The sequence below is a fragment of the Pteropus vampyrus genome, unplaced genomic scaffold, assembly GCF_000151845.1.
Source record: "Pteropus vampyrus isolate Shadow unplaced genomic scaffold, Pvam_2.0 Scaffold58, whole genome shotgun sequence".
NCBI lineage: Eukaryota > Metazoa > Chordata > Mammalia > Chiroptera > Pteropodidae > Pteropus > Pteropus vampyrus.
Window position 1 is genome coordinate 6,857,106 of NW_011888839.1, and position 8,139 is coordinate 6,865,244.

The following is an 8,139-nucleotide window of genomic DNA, read 5'->3' on the forward strand; positions in this document are numbered from 1 at the left end:
ACCCCTCCAAAAAACGGTTAAAAATTACTGCACTGAAATTCTGCTGTGGGAGAAATATAGTCTTTGCTTGACAGAGTATGTCAGGAAAAGGAAAATATGGTCACTCTATCTTCTGCCTATATTTTGTAAAAGTGAACACGAGGGCTGTCAAAAGTTGTGAAAGCTAAAAACTGGGACATGATTTAAATGGCCTGTTTTTGGTCATTCTTTTGATATTGAATCGGAAAGACATTCTGGGATTCTGTTTTTAGACTTAGTTTTGTCAGGATGGGATGGTAGAAAGCTAGTCTGGATTAATTAACAAACATATTCATGCATTGTTTAAAGAATTTGAACTCATATGAAAGGATTGCTGATTTCAAATAGTAGTTAGATTAATGGGTAGATGGCTGGCAAGATGGATGGATGGAAGGATGAGAGATACTCAACCATAATGTAATTATCAAAGAGCCTTAGGGAATGGCCATAGTGCAGTGGGCTATCCAGGCAGCTTGTATCCCCACCCCGACTCTCCCCTACCCTCACACACACTTCCAGGTGACGCCCAAACCCACCACACCATGACTAGACTTTTGCCCCCTCAGGCCTCTGCTGTCTGAGCACCCACAGATCTGACAGTTTTGCACTCATAGCTTTCCCTGAGAACCAATTTATAGAGGCTGAAACTAACTCTTATACAAGTAAATCTCTCTATGCTCCTGAGATGGCACCTTCCTCTGAGATCAGGCCCATGTAACAGGCACTCCAAGGACCTCCTGGGGCCAAATGCTTTTGACGTTTTTGTAGCCTGATAAGCATCTCTGCTATCCCTATTAATCACCCATCATTTAGACACCCTATACCAGTTCTTTCCTATAATCTCTCCCTGAGACTTGTGAACCAAAAAAAAAAGGAGGGGTTCTATGAAAGTAACCTCGCAAAGTGATCTGATTATAAGTTCCTAACTGAGCAGGTCATGGTGGGTAGTCATGCCCTGGGCCTATAATTTCTTTATCAAAAGGTTTATCTTTGCCTTCAGCCCATCCTGTCCATTGTTTCTGTGCATCTAGGTTAACACACCTTTGGAATAAACTGGAACCACCCTCAAGAGAGCATTTAATCTTGTTAACTGTGCTGTAATCCAATACCTGCCTTTCTATCTCTCACATCACATAATCTTCTTCTGTTCTTTCCTTAATTTTGAATGCACTGAATGCATAAAAGAAACTGCAAAATTGTTATTCTCTGGAGCATATGAGATCTTGCTCCTCAGCATATGTTGTCAGTTTGGCTCTAATGAACTCATAAAAATTCTCTACAGGTTTGGATGTTTCTTACTTCAATAGGCTGTTCCTTGAATTCATCTTCCCTAACTTTACCTCCCACTATTCCCTTATATGACATTTTTCTGCTGCAGTCTCTATAAGTCTCATTTATGATTTACTAATTACCCTAATTCTCAAGTCTTTATTGAAGTTTCTTTTATTTCCTACCTTAATGAAACATGGCTCTCCTCTGAGAGAGTCAATTTGAAAGGCAGGTTCACATTTTCTATGAACCTCAGAATTGGCCGATGGGATTCATACCCTCTTCACTCACTGACATTACTTTTGCATAAAAGCTCTCGCCTCATCAAGTCTCAAGTCCAGCTCTCATGTCCTCTACTTCTCCTCAGTAGCCAAAGACCCCTTCTGGTCACACCCCTCAGCCACAGGTCCTTGTTCTTCTTACCCTCCCTAAGTCCTCCCATCTTCCTGAGTAGCTCCATTGTCTCTGTGGATGGTTTGTATCCTACCTCATCAGCAACAAGACCTTGTCTCTAGAGGATTTAATCTTCGTGGTCACATCCAGCGCTTGAGTCACCTAAGAACATCTAAAATCATAGACTGGAGCATCCCACTCAGAGGAAGAGGCCCCTCTAATACTACGATAGAAAAACCAAGAATCCAAAGAAGAAAAAATTGAAAAATAACAAGCTGGGGAAAATATTTGCGAAACAATTTATAGACAAAGAATTGTTTTTCTCACTTAGGAGCTCAAAAAATCAATAAAAAATACCAATGACCCAGTAAAAAAAAAATGAACAGTTTGCAAAAAAGTTGATACAAATCCATCTTTCAAAAAAAATGTACTCAATCTCACATATAATAAGAGAAATACAAATTTAAAACTATAATGAGACACTACTTTCTCACCAAATTAGAAAAGATGAAAACATTTGAAGAGTATGTGTGGTAAAGGTATGAATAAGGAAACACTTTCAAAACCATTGGCAACATGGCAATATCTATCACAATTACAGTGCATATCTCCTTTGACCAAGAAATCCTTCTAGAAATATATACGTATGTATGTAGATTTATTTATTTATTTACTTCTGCTATATTCTGTGCTGCTATTAAAAAAGAAGGAAAGAATAGGAAGTTTGGAAGGTCTATGTTTAAGACAAAAAAAAGAAAGTAAGGTGCAGGATAGGCAGTTAAACGATACAATTCGTACAAAAATAATTTAAAACAATATATTTATACATATATATGTATAAGGCATAGAATATCTCTGGGAATAAACACAGAAGCTGATGACTGTATTTGTCTCTGGGGAAGGGAACTGGGGAACAGAGTTGGGAGGGAGACTGTGTCCCTTAGAGTCCCAGCAGGAAGCTGAACCGGCTATTTTGAGGAGCATTTAATAAAAGGACTATTTACAAAAGTGCAGAGCCCTAGGGCAGGAAGCCATTACCACCCATCCTGCTCCTGCAGAAGGAGAAATGTGTGGACTGAGTTCCTGAAACCCAGAAAGGGTAGCAGTGTGGAAGAGCTGCCTGATAGGAGCCATGGCCTAAGGAGACTCTGCAGGAAAAGATACCAAGGGTTAATCGTCCTTTCCTTACCCTCCTTCTGTCCTCCAATCTCCACCTAAGGTAAACTCCGTGAGGGAAATTTCAGTGCAAGGATGTCACTAATGTCCTTAATGCAAGTGTCCTTCATGCGGGTCAGCCTCGGACAAGGAGCAGGGTGGGGAAGAGTCAGAGTATATCTGGAGGCAAGGGGAGAATAGCAGCATAGAAATTTACTATTCAATGCCTTCTACTCTATAGCTTTTGAATTTTATATGTATTCATGTATTGATATTAAAAATAAAACTCATAATCTCTTTTTTAAAATAATTGAAAAATATTTATTTCCCCCTCTATCACCCTTGCTTTCCTCTTTCACGGCCAAATTTGTTGCAGGTATTATCTGCTCTTACCATCCAGTCCTTCATTTTTCAGGCCTAGCTTCTGCCCCCTTGACACTTGAAGGAGCTCACCCACCAACATCAGCAACATCTATTCTTCTGGCTAAATTTATTTACTTGACTTGGGGGAATATATGATACTATTGATCCTACCTCATATGTTCCTGAACCACCATCTCCTTCTCTTGGCTTCTGCGGCCCCAACACCTGTGTGGCTTCCCCCGCCGGCCTCCTCTGTCTTTCAGTTCCCCGGATGAGCCTCCTTTCCTTTGGTCATCCTCTAAACCTAGAATTCTTGGCGTTCTGACCTTAGCTCTTCTCTCCTCACACATATCATTAACCTCCACATTTTTTATGTCTACTCCTTTGCCTTTAATGACCCCCAGCCATCTCAATTCCAAGTTCATATTTTTTTCTCTAAACTCACACATCTAGTTGCCACTGGCCCTCTCCACTTAAGATTCTATAGGCTGTCTGTTTTGGGCTGAATTGTGTCTCCCCAAAATTCATATGTTGAAGCCCTAAACCCCAGTACCTCAAAATGTGACTATATTTTGAGATAGGGCCTTTAAAAAGGTAGTTAAGGTAAAATGGGGTTATCAGGATAGCCCTAAATCAATATGATTAGTGCTCTTATAAAAAGAGGAGATTAGGACACAGGAAAAAAAGAGAAAAGACCATGTAAAGACACAAGGAAAAGATGGTCATCAACAAGCCAGGAAAAGAGGCCTCGGAAGAGATCAACAATGCCAACACCTTGATCACAGATTTCTAACCTCCAGAACTGTGAGGAGAATTATGTTAAGCCACCCAGTCTGTGGCACTTTGTTATGACAGGCCTAGCAAACTAATATACTGCCCAAGCTCAAAATGTTCCTTCTCATGGCACACCTTCTTAATTGCCCCTCACTCACTTGAGCCTGGTTATTATTTGTGTAACCTTTTTAGTATCGAGTCAGTCTTGTAGAAAGTGTTTTCTGGTTTATAAAATGCGTGAGTCCAATGGATCAGAAAGTCGATAGGCAAAGTTACCTTATGGTGACATACTGGCTTCCAGCTATAATATTGATTAGGATTCAGGACACCTGGGTAGGGTAATATTAGATCTCTTCTGTACAAGTGAAGCCAAGGAAGCAGAAACTTTACAATAAAATTTAGGATAACATTACCAAGTAAATTGTTTATTTTTGGATAATTTTGAGATATTTTAGTACCAAACATATTAAATTTCATTATGTACAACCAGCAATAGTGTCAACATCACGTCCACTTATTACCACAGCGGCAAGGTCTTAAATCTCTTAAGTTATATCTTGAAACATAAAGTACATTCTTGTGAAAAAATTTTCCAAGATCAATGAAATTTATAAAGCATTGTATTTATTTGTTTATGCTCTTTGTGTTGGCACCTGATAAAGGAGCTATGATATTGCTAATTCCCCAGGATTCTCTGTCTTTTCTCTCTCCTCTCCTTTACCCCTCCCCACCCCATCTCTCTTGCCAGTGATTTCCTCCTTCAGCTCCTAGCACTTGGGCTAAGAGCTCTCAGAAAGGCTATGCATTGCTGTCTGTTCTAATTGCTCTTCTTGAATCTTGATTCGTTTTCTTTCCATGTGTGATTCTACTGCTGAGCCAACCCTTTTATCTGTATGTCTGGTGTCTAAACTCATCAAGAACAGTGACTTGATTGTTCATTAAGAACCATCCAACCTGAGGGGGGCCCTTTGGGTAGAGTCTTTGATTCTCCCCATAAGCCGGTGGTCTAGACCATTGTTAATCAAAGTGTAGTCTGGTCTCACCTGGAAGCATGTTAGAAATGTGGAATCTCACACCCCAACCCAGAGCTACTGAGTCAGAATTTGTATGTTAAAAAGGTCCCCAGTGATTCACATGCACAGTAATGTTTGAGAAGCACAGATCTAATTGCTGCTTACTTGATCTTCATGGCAGAATCCCAGTTGGTACATATACTTTTCAAAGTTTGAGAAGCATTGATTTAGTTGTCCTTTGTCATATCATCACGGCCAGGCTTCAGAGTCATGTGACACAGACATAGCAATATCTGTATAAGGAACTGTCTGAATCCACCTTTCTCGAAAGGTGATGGTAAAACTGGTAGGCATTTGAAGCTTTGTAGCCAATGGATTTAGACATAGTTCAGAATTGAATAATGTAAAGAAGGAATACCATGGACAGCGCTCCAGCACTCGTACTTGGTGTGAAAAACATTGTATGTAGGTGGTTAAAATCTCAAAGGGCTACTAGTGTGTGGCACAGTGGGTTTGAATCCTGCCACTATCATTCTCTAGCTCTGGGAAGTGACCTTTACCTCTCTGAGCCTCAGTCACCTCATTTATAAAGTAAGGATGGCAATACTCATGTGATGTTTTGAAAAGTTACTGAAAAAAAAAATATCACTAGGCAGGCAGGTATTCAAAATATATTAGTCCCTTCCCTTTTTTGTCTTGTAATACCTCTGTTAAAATTAGTAAACCAAAATCCTTGAGAAAGAAAAATAACAGAAGCCTCTAGCTTGTAGCTAATGTCCATGGTCATGACACCAAAGCCATCAGAATTGGCGGTGGCAGTGTGAGACGTGGAGTAAATTGCCCTCTCTGGATCCCAAGTTCTTCATTCCATTTCACTAGCTGAAAGACCCCAGGGAGGGGACTTGGATGGCAGACATGCTCAGCTCCCTATACTTCACCCTGCAGGGCAGGGTCCTATACAGAGACTGTGTAAGAATCCTGGGGGTTGAACCTGAGATCTGGCTCCACACGGGATTCATTCTGAGAAGCCTTTCTTTGAAGAGTTTCCTTAGCTCCTCTGCTAAGCCAGTTCTGTTCAGTTCCCCTCTGGCTGTTAATTAACCACCACCACTCTTCTGGAGCTCAGTCTGCCCCTCAGCCGCAGTCTTACTTCTCTCTGTGGCTGCATTGCACTCCTTCATGCAGCAGCCTTTCCAGGTAGGGATGTCTGATCTTGAATGAAGACCTGGCTGAGGCTTGCATTGCTGCTTTGCAGTCACAGTTGTAGCTGTTTTCCTTGTTTCTCAAAGCTTTGTTTTGACATTCTTGTATCAAACTTTTGCTCAACTTTTAGGTCTATTGACTCCTCAAAGACTACTCTGCCCCTTTTCACCTTTATACAGACCTGAGTTCTAATAATCTTTCTTCCATACCATGGGTCTAAAAACTAAACATTAATCTGCATCAGATTAAGATTATATTTTAGCTTCTCTCATGGGATTTTATTTTACCTACACCTGCATCTTATAGGCGTTCACTTTACGGTGTCTCTGAAAATTTGAACCAAAGACTAGATAATGCTCAGTGATTATCTGATACTCCCAGGAAGCAGCAGTGGACCACCGACCTCCATGAGTGGGACAGGTCTGCCTGCCAGAGCACTTAGGAGCGTGAAATGCGGTCAGTGGCTCTCTGGGATCAAAAATTAACCTTCATCTCATTTTTAATTTGTTTTCTGGGCACAGGAGGTGCCACTATGGAATCTCCCTTTGCCTTTTATACTCATCCACTCAAGATGATTTATGCTCATCCCTATGGCTGGACCTACACACTCATGCAAATAATTCAGTTACCAAATATCAATCTGATTTCTTTAAATATTGGCTCAACACTTTATAAGAGCAAAAGGCTGAGCGTGATGTGGGAAGGACATAGAAGAAGAATGGAGAACCACTGGTGCCAGTGCTCTTTGTCCCCTCTCAGCACAGAACATTTCTGTTCTGATCCCAAACTTGCCCATTATGTCTTGTATGGACAAGGCCCTGGAGTCTTCTGGTCCTCTCCCTGGAAGGCAGTCTGGTGACCACCTCTGTCTCTCTAGCAGGCCCTTGAGTTCCACTCTTTGCCACCTGCTTATAGAAGCTTTGCTTACAACCGCACACTGCTTCTTCCAGAGAGGTCACACATACAAACATATACAATCGTGTTGGAACCCCTTACTGCTGGTGTTCGGGCATCAGCCTGGCTATTCCCTCCATTCATCATGTGGGCTGGCAGCAAGCTCAGATATTAACAATATGACTACATTCACTGTGTGTTATAAGGGTTGGTGTGGTAGGGGAAGTAGAAAGGAAAGGTGAGTCCCTCTTCACCTAAATTTGTGCTCCCCCATGCAAAAGCCTGGAGGGTTCCTAAATCCATCCTTTCACCTTAAGGGTGATAAATCCCCTACTTGAATTTTTTTCAGTTCTTCCAATTTTATCCATGCTCTTGCTAAAATCTGTGTACCTTATAAACTTCCATGGAATGCAGTCTTATTTTTGAACTTACAAACTTAAAAAAAAAAAATGAAGTTAAAGGGAAAAAACTGAACACACACACAGTTTGACATATTTTCTGCATCGAAAAGGAGAAGAAAAACAAAACACCCCATATCAGCGAGTTCCTTGTTAATGATTTCAAAGGGGGAAAGACTTGAGCTGGGTTTGTCAGAGGGAAAATCTCTCTTGGGTACATTTTTGTCACACCAGACATCTCTTCTTCGTAAGCACCTGGCCACGACCTGAGTAATTGTGCAATGTAATGAGAGTGTTTTTATAAGTTATGCAAACACAGTGCTTTGCTGATGGCCAGAACCACCTAATTCCTGACCTTGATCCGGGTCCTGGTTGCAGCCCCGCCGGGGGGCGTTTCCTGCCGGCAGCTCCGCGCGGCCCCAGGTGAGTCCTGCGCACTCTCCCCTCTCGGGCCTGCGGGAGGGGCTGGAGCGAAGGCGGAGGGCGGGCGGCGGGTTGGGGGGACCCAGATCCGGGCCCTGACTGCAGTTTCCTCCCGGCGGAGGCGCATTTTCAGCCACTGCGCAGCCCCCAGCGCGCGGAGCCTTTCCTGGCCGTGCCGCCTGGAGGCGCGGAGCCCGCCCGGCGCGCCCCAGCTCTGCGGCTCCGGCCCGGGCGGA

The 8,139-nt window shown here is 42.3% G+C and overlaps 1 protein-coding gene across 1 annotated transcript in view; it reads left to right on the forward strand.

Annotated features, from left to right (window-relative positions):
• The first annotated feature begins 7,839 nt into the window (after nucleotides 1–7,839).
• Nucleotides 7,840–8,139, forward strand: part of FAXC (failed axon connections homolog) — a 56,964-nt gene continuing 56,664 nt past the window's right edge. The window contains exon 1 of the mRNA XM_023530949.1: nucleotides 7,840–7,903. The gene's annotated coding sequence lies outside the window, so the exon portion shown is untranslated. The remainder of the gene's footprint in view (nucleotides 7,904–8,139) is intronic.